We start from the raw sequence: 12,490 nt of genomic DNA on the forward strand, positions 1-12,490 counted from the left end.
CTGAGGGCCACACCGGAGGACTCCATAGGTGTGCCTGGTGAGACTGCAGGTTTCAAACTGGAGTTTTAAAATGAGGTTGCTTAGGCTAAGGCCTAAGGCCTAAGGCCATCCTCACACAGTCTCAGTCCTCCCAGTCACTAGTTCTAAGGCACGATGACTGGATTTTTGACTATGGAGTGCGTGCGGGAGTTTGGATCTACAATGTCCTTTGAAGGCCCACGTGTTAAAGGTTTAGTCCTTGACTTGGTGCTTTTGGAAAATGGTAGAAACTTTTAGAAAACAGGTGGGGGTGGTGGTTATGGGGAATGTGCCCACCAAGTGGCTTATGAGAACCCGGCCCCTTTTCCTCCTTTCTCCTTTGCTTCCTGGCCACAGCAATGTGAGGTGCTTGGCTTCTCAACCTGCTGACATGATGTGCCATCTCACCACAGGTTCAAGAGCAACTGGGCCGGGGCTGGGGATGTAGCTCAAGCGGTAGCGTGCTCACCTGGCATGCGTGTGGCCTGGGTTCGATCCTCACCACCACGTACAAACAAAGATGTTGTGTCCGCCGAAAACTAAAAAATAAATATTAAAATTCTTTCTTTCTTTTTTTTTTTTAAGAGAGAGAGAGAGAATATTTATTTTTTAGTTTTTTTCGGCAGACACAACATCTTTGTTTTTATGTGGTGCTGAGGATGGAACCTGGGCCAGAGCCAAATCCCCAGCCCCCCCCCCCCCCCCCCGCTTAAAAAAAAAAAAAAAAAAAAGCAACTGGGCCGACCAATCACAAGCTGGAGCCTCTGAAACCCTGAGTCAAAAATAACCTTTTTCTCTGTGTAAGTTGGTTTTGGGTATTTGTCACATAATGAAAAGGTGACAAACAGTAATGGGAACTTCCTTGTGCTTGGGGAATCTGGACCTCGGAGTAGGTATGGTAGAATATGAAATACATTTGATCTCTGGCCCCAGTTCCTGGCACAGAGCACCTAAAACCCTGGGAATTTCCTGAGTGATATAGTATCTTTTGTTAAGTAGTGAGAGTTAAGGTTAAAGTGATGACTTTACCCTCCTGGCCAGAAAGATCCGGAGTTGGGACTTCCAGCCCCACCCACTGATTTGTGGAAAGGGCCAGAAGCTTGAGATTAGGCCCTCTAAGAACCCTGGATGAGCTGCCGGGCAGGTGAACTGAAGGAGGTCACGGGAAGGTGGCCCCAGAGAGGGCCTGGACGCTCCACGCCCCACTCTCCCCACATATTGCCCCCAGGTTGTAACCTTTATAACAAACCAGTAAACTGTGAAAATAAAAGGAAAATCACTCTGAAAACAACATGGACAGGCTTTTCAAAATGAGTCAGGAGGCCACCAAGGAAGAAGACGATGTTCAATCAGCGGCTACCTAGGGACTTGACCCTTGGTCACTTTCACCCTTTGACCACAGGCATCGGGAACAACCAGATCTGTTGGAGAGGACACTGCTCAGAGGCTCAAGGTGCACAGCGAGAGGTTGTTAGACTCGTGCTTTATGGGCATTTCCAGGCTGTCCAGACATTCTTTAGTCTTCTATCAGCCATGGAGCTCCTGTTCCTTCCAGCACACAAGCTCCCATTGTATGCCTTCCTTGGGACACTGATTCTGAGCTATTAGAACCTGTGTCTCCTGCATTGCGATTCCTAAGACCTCAAGTCCTTTGCTTTTCCAGCTTTTCTGAGTCTGAACTGATGGATGTCACATGGTGCCAGAAGGAGGACTTGAAGAGCCTCATCTCTGCTGCCACGGACACAAGTGAGAGCAACGATGTGAGCCCTTGGTGCTCCACTGTGCTCCTAGTGGCATCCTAGGGGCAGGTCCTCTGGGATTCAGAACCTCCTGTCTTCTTCTGAACCTTCCCTTGGTGACCTTTGTTGCCAGGTCACCCTCATCTAGGTGAGCACTGAATTTTCAAGACAGCCAACTTGGACATGAATTTTATGTGAATACACACAACTATGGAAAGTTCCGGTGGGAAACTGCCGCTTGGTCTCTGGCTTCCTTGTGGCTGAAGTGATGGGCGCCCTCTTGTAAGAAGGCAGACAGGAGGAAGGCGGGAGCTGGGAAGCAGACCTGGGATCGGCAGGCTTTCCTTTCTCAGTATGAAGCAGCCGAGTCAATTAGTGGAACCTTGGTGGGGCTCATCTTGGGGCAGAAAATGGCAGTGGGCTGCAGCAAGGGCCTGGGTTATGTAGCTTGAGTTAGGGTGGGGTGGGAGGGCCATTCCTGGGGTCGGTTGTACTGGGGTCCAGCTGACCTATTAGGGTGGGACAGGAACGTGAATAGGGAATTTCCTGGGGCTTATTGGCAGCAGGTGACCCATTGGGGGTGGGTCAGGTGCCAGTCAGGTGGAGTTCCTTTTGTGTTCCTTCCCTCTGGCTGAGGCCTGGAAATTTAGATGACAAAGCTTAGGGGAAATGTCCTTGGACTTCTTTTGCACATACTTCACCTCCTTATAAATTTCTGTGCAATGGGCTAAACTTTATTTGTAATGCTTTACTTTTTTTGTGGGGGGAGTAGGGGTTGGGGGGTAAGGACGCTGGAATTGAACTCAGGGGCACTCCACCACTGAGCCACACCCCCAGCCCTGTTTTGTATTTTATTTAGAGACAGGGTCTCAAGGAGCTGCTTAGTGACTCACTGTTGCTGAGGCTGGCTTTGAATTCACAATCCTGCATCCTCAGCCCCACCCCCACCCCCAGCCATTGGGATTACAGGTGTGAGCCACCATGCCTGGCCCTCAGAGTGCCTTAAACTATGTTGGCCCATTTGGGGTTTTATTAGAGCATCATACTTATACCAGTAACTGGGTTCATTTTGACAAAATCATAGATGCAAGGAATTTGCTTTCAATCCTCATTCCCCTCCCCACACTTTTCTTCCCCTCCAGCCCCCTATTTGCCCTCTTCTACGAAACTTCCTTTTTTTTCCTAAATTTTTAGTTCTAGATGGACTCAATACCTTTATTTATTTATGTGGTGCTGAGGACTGAACCCAGGGCCCTATGTATGGGAGACAAGCGCTCTACCACTGGGCCACAACCGCAGCCCTACACTTCCTTCCTAACACCTACACATGTACGTAAAGGTGAAGTCCACTGTGGTACCTCTATATATGACCAGTACATGATCTCATTAGATTCATTCCATTGTCTTCCCCTTTCCCTTCCTTCCTCCATCCCTCACTCTCTCTCCTCATTTTCCCAGGGATATCCGATCTCCCAAACACCTTTTTTGTTTTGTTCTGGCTTCCACATGTGAGAGAAAACATTTGATCCCTGATTTTTTATTGTTACTTCATTTAGCATTATTTTCTTCATTTCCATACATTTACTGGCAAATGCCATTATTTCATTTTTATGGCTGAGTAAAACTCCATTGAGCCACATCCCCAGCCCAGCTATTCTCTTTTAAGAAAGATTTTCATGTAATTCACAAAAGATAGTAAAAAGTTTTAGCCACCTTTGAAGAAGTTAAAAGAAAAAGAAGGGAGCAAGTGAGAAAAAAAATTGATCTATGTGCTTTATGCTGTTTTTATTGGGTCTGACTTTTAGAAAAATGAGTCTTAAAGAATTGAGGTCTTTCTATAACTATAACTATGTGGCTTTCTGCTTGTCTTTAACACCTTTTGTCACTCTGATTTTTTTAAAATTATTTTTTTATTGTCAATGGACCTTTATTTATTTATATGAGATGCTAAGAATGGAACCCAGAACTCACACATGCTAGACAAGCGCTCTATCACTGAGCCACCACCCCAGCCCTTCCTATCACTTTGGTTTTATTTCATAATAATCTGTGATTCTATTTTGATTGATTTAAAACTTTTTTTTTTTTTTTTTTTGTGCTGGGGATTGAAGACAGGGCTTGTGCATGCGAGGCAAGCATTCTACCAACTGAGCTATATCCACAGGCTGTTTTAAAACTTTTTCATGTGTTTGGCAAAATTTCCAAAATCAAATTTCAAAATGAAGCCTTTCTGAACAAAAACTAACCTTGGGATTTCCAGGAGTACTGGAAATATTAGATATATTAGACCTAAATTACAAGGAAGCATTATCAAATAAGGACGCTTAGCCTTCTTGTAGTTGCATTTGTGTGACTGTGTTATTAATATGTATAACTGTGACTTGTATGTCTCCTTCCTGGTGGAAGCCTTCCCCTGGCACAGGATCACAGCCATGGCAGTCAGTAAAATACTACTTTTAAAAGACTATCATTTTCTGGGGAGAACCTCTGAGCTGCATATTAACAGAGCATCTATTTTGTTAGACAAGTAAGTGTTCAGTTTGCCGAATCTGGTCCATATTCCAACATTTCCATTGTGCCTATCGACTTCAGTCCTTAGGACTGATGGAACGGACTGATGGAATCATAAAAACTCATTGAGCTAAACTACTGGAAAACTTTGTTTTGGAGTAAGGCATTACCCCTGATACAAATGAACCTACTGCTTCAGGTAAAGGTGAACAGACCTACTGCTTCAGGTAAAGTAAGTTGTCACTAAGTTCACAACTTATAGAAAGATCTTGTTACACTAGCACACAATCTTCAACCTGGCAATTATTGTGCTAGAAACCCCATCTTCATAAAAGCACTTCAACTCTCATTAAAAGGCTATTATTAACTCATCTTATGCTGCTAAACTGAAAGATTTTGGCTCCGTTTCATGTTCCTCATTTAAAGGTAAGTGACTCTACCTACACAGTCTACTGAAGGCACTAGAGACCCAGTCACCCAGCCAATGCTCACCAGGCCTGGAATAATAAAGCAGATGGCACTAGATGTAGTCAGCTCTCCCAGGATTTGGGAAGCAGGCTGTAAAATCCTTCTCTTTATAAATTACCTAATGACAAGACTTGCTCTTTTCTTTATAATGTTTTCTGTAAGATCCCACACATTGTGTAACCACCTCCCCTGCCAAAATGGTGATTCCATGATGACTGGGTGGAACTAATCACCCTCCTCGTCTCCTCTGATGAAGAATATCAAGGTATTGCCCAAGCCCTGCTCCGACTGCCTCTTTGTTACTTTTATGTGGCCTCAGGCTCTCCATCCAATCACCTCCTTCCTCCCCTGATGGGTTTCCAGGAATGAGCCTTTCTAGCTCCAAGGGACAAGACCTATAAAAATCAACACACAATCCAAAGATTGATCATTTTCTTTGAAAAGATTGTGATCAAAAGGAGAGAATTAAAAAAATTAAAGGAGAACTATGAGGAAATCACTGAAAGATCTTTTAAAGCAAGAGTGGGGAGGCCATTAAAGGAGGACTTTAATCCCTGATTTGGCTGCTGCCAGGAATGTGACCTTTGGTCACCTTCACCCTTTGACCACAGGCATCTGGAATGACTGGAAAGACCAATGACATTGTGCCTGGAGACTCAAGATTCATATCAGGGGCTCAGGGTATAGCTCAGTGGTACAGTACTTGTCCAGTATGCAATAGGCCCTGAGTTCTGTTCCCAGAAACACACACACACACACACACACACACACACACGTAATCAAACTTTCATTTTATGGACATTTCCATTTTGCTTCAATATTCTTTTCTTTTTCTTTTTTAGTTGCCAATGGCCCTTTATTTCATATCTATCTATCTATCTATATCTATATCTATATCTATATCTATATCTATATCTCCCTGAGGATCGAACCTAGGGCCTCATACATGCCAGGCAAGTGCTCTACCGCTGAGCCACAACCCCAGCCTTCAATATTCTTTTCTTTATTGGCTAACAGTCACAAGCCCAATTTGTTCTCAACATATGCTCCTCCATTCCTGCCTTATTCACTGATTTAGAGTTGTCTGAATTTGTGTCTCCCAAACTGCGATTCCTAAGAACTCTCCAAATTAAATCCTTTTGCTTTTACAGTTTCTGAGTTTTGGACTGATTAACAAAAATAAGTTGTCGCATTCTTGGTGACAAAAACACTCAGGCTCACTCCAGGGAACTGGGCTGCACGAAATAATTACACAAGAGTCAGAGATACGTTTTTCTTTGGGGGTCCTGTGAGGGCTCCTCTGACCTTAAGGGTCCACAGAAAGAAAGGCCACACTCAAAGGCAGAGCAAGAGAAGGGGACACACAAAGGGCGTTTCATAGAATATTCTATCCCAAACGGCAAGGGGTAATATCACAAAGGAACAGGTGAGCAGAGCTGGATCCATGGGGCTGCAGGAAGGCATGTCTACGCATGAAGACACATTCTGCTACTTCGAGCATCGGGGCAATGTCTGGGGCCACTACAAATGTGGCCAGATCACTATGAAAGTGTCCGACAGAGACTCTACCAATCATGCGAAGGAAAATGCTGGTCATTCAGCACGACCGCCTCTCACAATAAGCGTTTCCCTAAGTTCTGTGAGTCATTCCAGCAAATAACTGCTGATTTACAGCCATTTGGTCCTAAGTATGGGAGGCCCAGGCATGCAAATGGCATCTGAAGTGGGGGCAGTCTTGTGGGACTGGGCCTTTAGCTTGTGAGATTTGACATTAACTTGGAATTAAATTGAATGTAGGACATCCTGTGGTGCCAGGGAATTGGCTGATGTGGGGGAAGGTCATATCTGGTGTTCAGAGTGTTCTGTATCAAAGTGTAGACAAACAGGGGTGGTTAGAGACAGGACCCTTGCTCTCTCAAACCCCCAACCCCAAGATAAGGACAGAGGACTGGGTGTTGGCCAGCTGATACTCAAGCCTATGACTTCAGAGCTGAAGTGAGTAACAAAAAGGACAGTTAGGAAGTCATTGCACCCAAAGTCCAGGACTGAGTGGAGGGATGGCAGCGGGGCAATGACCATCGGCACCAATGTGACATCCTGATCAGGCTGTTGCTGCCCGAGCCTGAAGCTGTGGTTAGTTCTCGGCTGTCCTCGGCTCCTATTTCTTGACCTGGCTGTCAACTTCTGTGGATTCTATGCACCACACCGTGTCCATCACCACAGATTCCTGGGTTTTGGTTGACAATCTATGAACTCTGCCTAGCTGTATGGACTTGGGCAAATTACCTTCTTCCTCTGTAGGGAAAGTCCACTGGGACTAATAGTTACCCAGTCTGCCTTGGTATAGGGTGAGCTCTTTGGCTAACCATTTTTTTGAGGTGCTAAGGATTGAACCCAGAGCCCTGAACATCTAGGCAAGAGCTCTAATCCTGAGCTACAGCCCCAGCCCCCTGGCTCAACTTTCTGAGAATGAAACAGATGTCTACTTAGAATATTTAATAATTTGGTTATATGTAAATATTTTGAATCAAATTATGTATGAAAGAGATGGTGTCACCATCACCCCAGGGCCTTCCAAGGCCCATTACCTCGTCCTTTCTCTGGGTTGTTCAATACAAGGCATTTTAAGCAACCGGATGTGGTACTGGATTAGTCATGTCATTCATGTGAAATCATGTAAAAACAGCTGCTTTTACCATGTCCTTTTTAAGAAAAAAATTCATTATAAAACATAATACGAAGTAAAGTGTGTAGGGGACATAAATGTTGCGAATCAATCAGTTTAAACTTAAATAATCATCACCCCTGTCAAGAATTGGAACACCCCCAGGTCTACATGTCCCCTTGGTACTCCAAAGTTAACATTATGGTAATACTTCCTTGCCTTAATCCTTTCGTTTCTCCTCTTCTTCTTCTTCTTCTTTTTTTTTTTTTTTTTTTTTTTTGTACTGGGGATGGAATCCAGGGACATTACTACTGAGCTACATCCCCAGTCCTTTTTAGTTTTATTTTGAGAAAGGGGTCTCACTAAGTTGCTCAAGGTCTTGCTAAATTGCTGAGGCTGGCCTTGAACTTAGGTCCTCCTGCCTCAGCCTCCCCAGTGGCTCCGATTACAGGAGTGCACACTTTGCCTGGGTACCTTATTTTTCATCATCAAACACACACCTTCAGCCATTATGATGAAGTTCTTGATGTTTTTGAACTTCACATATAAATGAGATCACAAAGACTGTTTTTTTGTTTTGCTTAGCACATGTTCAAGAATCATTCATGTTGTCACATTTAGTTGTACCCTATTCATTTTGTGTCACCAAAAACATTCCACTGTAGGACCACATCACAATTATCCACCAACCCCACTGGGGATGCACATCAGGGCTTTAGGAACAGCGCTGCCAAGGACTCCCTGATGTTCTCTGCTGTGTGTACAGTTAAGGCCTCAGGGAGCTCCCACCTCCACCTTTCTTGGTGATGTCACTGATTTCCCCAGTGACAGCATTTCCCTGCTTACTACTGAGGAGGAACAGTTTCTGTGTTTATTGGCCATTTGTTTTTTCTTTTTTTCAAGTGCCTCTTGATGTCCTTTGCCTTTTTCTCCCCCCACTTCATGTAGGTCTTTTCCCCACAATTTGCACTTCTTCCTGTGTTGTGGATCCTAGCTCTTTGTTGGTTGTGTGTTGCAAATACCTTCTCTCACTGTGCTCACCTTTTCCCCTCTTAATGGTGTCTGTAAAGAAAAGCTCTTGATTTTAAAGTAGTTGAACGTTATCTGTTTTTTTCTTTAAGGTTAGTTCCTTTTGTGTTGTTTTTTTTTTCCAGTGGGGAGCAGGGGTTGAACTCAGGAGCACTGAACCACTGAGCCACATCCCCAGCCCTTTTTTGTACTTTATTTATTTGGAGACAGGGTCTCACTGAGTTGCTTAGTGCCTCACTGTTGCTGAGCTGGCTTTGAACTCACAATCCTCCTGTCTCAGCCTCCCAAGCTGCTGGGATTATAGGCGAGTGTCACTGTGCCTGCTGTGTCTTTGTTTTTTTCTAATTCTTCCTTATTTCAAGATCTTTGGGATATTTCCTTTTCTTTCTGTGGTGCTGGGACTGAACCCAGGGCTTTGTGCATGAAAGACATGCACTCTACTCATTTCTTTTTTGATACTGGAGATTGAACCCAGACTTTGTGAATGCTAGGCAAGTGTTCTACCACTGAGCTACATCCCCAGACCTTTTTGAGACAGCATCTCACCAAGCTGTCCAGGTTAGTCTCAAACTCGAGATTCTCCTGCTACACTCTCCTGGGTAGCTGGGATTGCAGGCTATGCCCATGTAGGATATTTCCTTTATTATCTCTTAAAAGGTTTATTCTGTTTTTCTCTTGTACATCTATCCTGAGAGTGGCCATATGTTTAGTTAGGCTTAGGCCTCTTGTCCTATCAGATCATCTAGTTAGCATCCCCTTTTACTTTCAAAAGTGTCTATACAATTTCCTTAAGTTTTTCTCCTTGAAAAAATGTATTATTTCTTTGTTCATCTAATTCTGATCATTGTACACGACTGGCTTTTGAAGAGGTTTAGAGAAGCATAACTGAATATTATAGAAGTTCCCATCTGCTGGCTGGGTGGCAAGAATCCTCAGTGCCCTGCATGCTCAGTGCCCTGTAAGGCTCAGCGGAGCAGAGACCAGGAAGTGCCTTTTCAGGTCCTGTGGAGGGCAAATCCTGCCTGCAGCAACAGTTGGCAAAGTTCCATTTCTGTGTTGGAGAGCGAGCTGATGAGGCTAAGGACTGAAAAAAATCACCTGGAGTAATGATCCTAATAAAACTCATTTGTGTACAAGATTATAAAACACAAGTACAATGAAAGACCATTTAGTTTCAATAACTGATGCAACAAATTATATTTCTAAAACCAAAATATACAGGAGGCATGTTCCCTTTATTTATTTATTTTTGCAATGCTAGGGATTAAACCCAGGGCCCCAACTGTGCTAGACAAGCACTGAACCAATCAGCTATACCCCAACCCAGGTATGCTCTTTCACATACAGGTATAACACACATGGATTATACTTGGGTTTCTGAAGACAACCTGTGATTTTACCATCATTAGACACTCCTCAAACTGTTATCCACCAGTAGCAGTCATGTGGCATAGAAGAGAATCATGCATAAAGCAAGCTCCAGCCTCCTCCTAAATACAGAAGGGTGTGTGTCTACCAGTACATAAAGAGTAGGGGTTTTAAATAAAGGTAGGAGTGCAAGTTTTATCTTGCTTCCTGGAGAGTAGTTTCTGTTAAGTGAGTAAAGCTGGCTTTCCTTCTACTCCTGACCCTTGTACTTTACCATGGACCATATCAGCTTATCCTGCTCAACCCTTAATGAAACACCTGTATGCACAGAACTCAAAACCCCACAGGTTGCATGCGGACTCTCCGGCCCTCTTGTATATTGTTCTTTTCCTATTGTGCTTTTTCAGCCTGAGATGAAAATATCTCTGGCCAATGTGAAGAGACAATAGTGCTAAGGAAGAACATAACTCATAGGGAAATCTGTAAACGTCTTTCAAAGGAAGGTCTCATTCAGCCATGCTTGCACAACTGACTTTACATAATCCGTTCTACCACTGAGCTACATCCCCAGACCTTTTTATTTTTAGATAGCATCTCATTAAGCTGTCTAGGTTAGTCTCAAACTTGAGACTAATCCAGACAGGGCTAAGGGACTATCATTGACTTGTAGGTCTGGTCCACTGTTTGTCTGTTTTAAATTCTAGAAGATTTAGGGTTCTAATCTTTGGTGGTTTATTTATTTGTGTTTTTAGAAATAAAACATTACTTCACTGCAGGGCACTTTTGTGTGTGTTTTGATATAAGAACCTGGACATGGACATGAATTTCAGATTTTGCTTTCCTGCAGACGGTTTGCCCTGCCAGGGATCGGGGAGGGCGGGGGAACAACATTTTAGCAGCTTCACTTAGCACATTAATCGGCACAAGGAAAAAACAAGTGTTGAACTTGATTTAATTAGCAAAGTGTAAAGGAAGGAGGACCACTCCAGGTCCAAGCGGGGAGAAGAGGCAGACAAAGCCAAGAAGCAGGGCTGGCCAGGGTCCACTCAGGAGGACAAGGCTCACTGCCAGACATGTGACAGGCTTTACAAAGGAGGCATGACCGCAAGCAAAATGTAAGTAAAAACACTGTACTGGGAACCACTTGTGATTAAGAGTGTACTTCCAGAAAGTAAGCTTTCACAGGAGAAAAAAGAATCTAACTGTGGCAAAAAAGAGAAAGACTAACCACTTCCCCCTCCAGCTAATGGCCACATACACTGTTGATGCAGGCAGGAGAGAAAGCGGAGACAGGGAGACAGACACCGATTGGCCAGTTTGACTCATCTCTGCCCTTTCTCTGCGTCTCTTCCAACATTTTTCAGTGCATGACCTGCTGGTTTTCTGCAGGGTGAGGGGGCATTGTATTCCTTCCTTTAGTACAAATGCAGTACCTGTCATGGGTTAGCCAATCATTAAGCCCTAGACATTCAATATGTATGAAAACATCACTCCCTCAAAGATCTCACAGCATGGTCAGGGAAACAGGAGAGAAAACAATTATAACGTCATGTGAAGGGCCAGAATGGAGAATGTACAAATTATGAGGGCATCAAAATGCATGCCTACTTGCCCCTCTGATAAGAGCTGACCTTTGCCCTGAGACTTGAAGGCTGAATGAGAATGATCAGGAAGAAAGAAGGTGAGTAGGACATCTCAGACAGTAGGTGCTATGTGTAGGAAGCCTACACTCAGAACAGGGCAGGGCCAGCTTCTGCCAAAGCTGGGGCCTCAAATCTCAGGGAACTGGCAGAAAAGAGGCTACCAAGGAGGGTGAGCTGGTGGGCAAGATCCGGGCTGATAGGCAACCACCTCGGCAGTGTAGTAGCCCTTCCTCCCTCAATCCTTAGCCATCTCTCCATGTCTCCAGCACCACACACAGATGCAAGAAGTCTTTCATCCAGAAAACAGTCCTCTACCTGTGTTGCTCCTCAAGTGTTTCTAGAACTCCAAGCAGTGAGCAAGGATGCAAATGGCCAAGTACCCTAAATCAAAATATGCAGAGGATATGATAATACTGTGCTGGATACTGCATTCCTTCCACTTCATCCTCCCAACAACCCAAAGAGGCAGGTGACAGCGTTAACTTTCAAGCCAGGACTCAGGTTCACAGCCTGAGTGATTCACACTGACAGAGCTGGGATCTGAACCCACTGTCTGGCCTGGAAAGAAGTGGCAAGGTTAAGACAGAGAAGAAACAAGAAATGAAAGAGGTAAAAATAAAGCAAAATAGGAATGAGGATTATTCTTTGTGGTGAGGGCAAAAAACATAGACTTCCTGACCATTGAAGGGAGCTAGATCTGCACAAAATGAAAGAACTGGGGGTAGAGAGGACAGGGGTCCCAGGTCTGCTGTATCAGACCCTAAATTCAAGGAAACTGGTATGGAACTGGCACAGTACATGAGCACTGCAAGAAGCCATCAAGAGCACCTAATCAATGCCTCTTTTTTTTTTTTTTAATATCTTATTATTTTTTTTAGTGGTAGATGTACACAATACCTTTATTTTATTTATTTATTTATTTTTATGTGATGCTAAGGATCGAACCCAGGGCCTCACACGTGCTAGGCAAACACTCTACCACTGAGCCACAACCCCATCCCGAGCCTCAACCCCAGCCCATCAATGCCTCTTTTAATGAGAAAACTGAG

This window comes from Callospermophilus lateralis, chromosome 19 (genome assembly GCF_048772815.1).
Source record: "Callospermophilus lateralis isolate mCalLat2 chromosome 19, mCalLat2.hap1, whole genome shotgun sequence".
In the NCBI taxonomy this organism is placed as follows: domain Eukaryota; kingdom Metazoa; phylum Chordata; class Mammalia; order Rodentia; family Sciuridae; genus Callospermophilus; species Callospermophilus lateralis.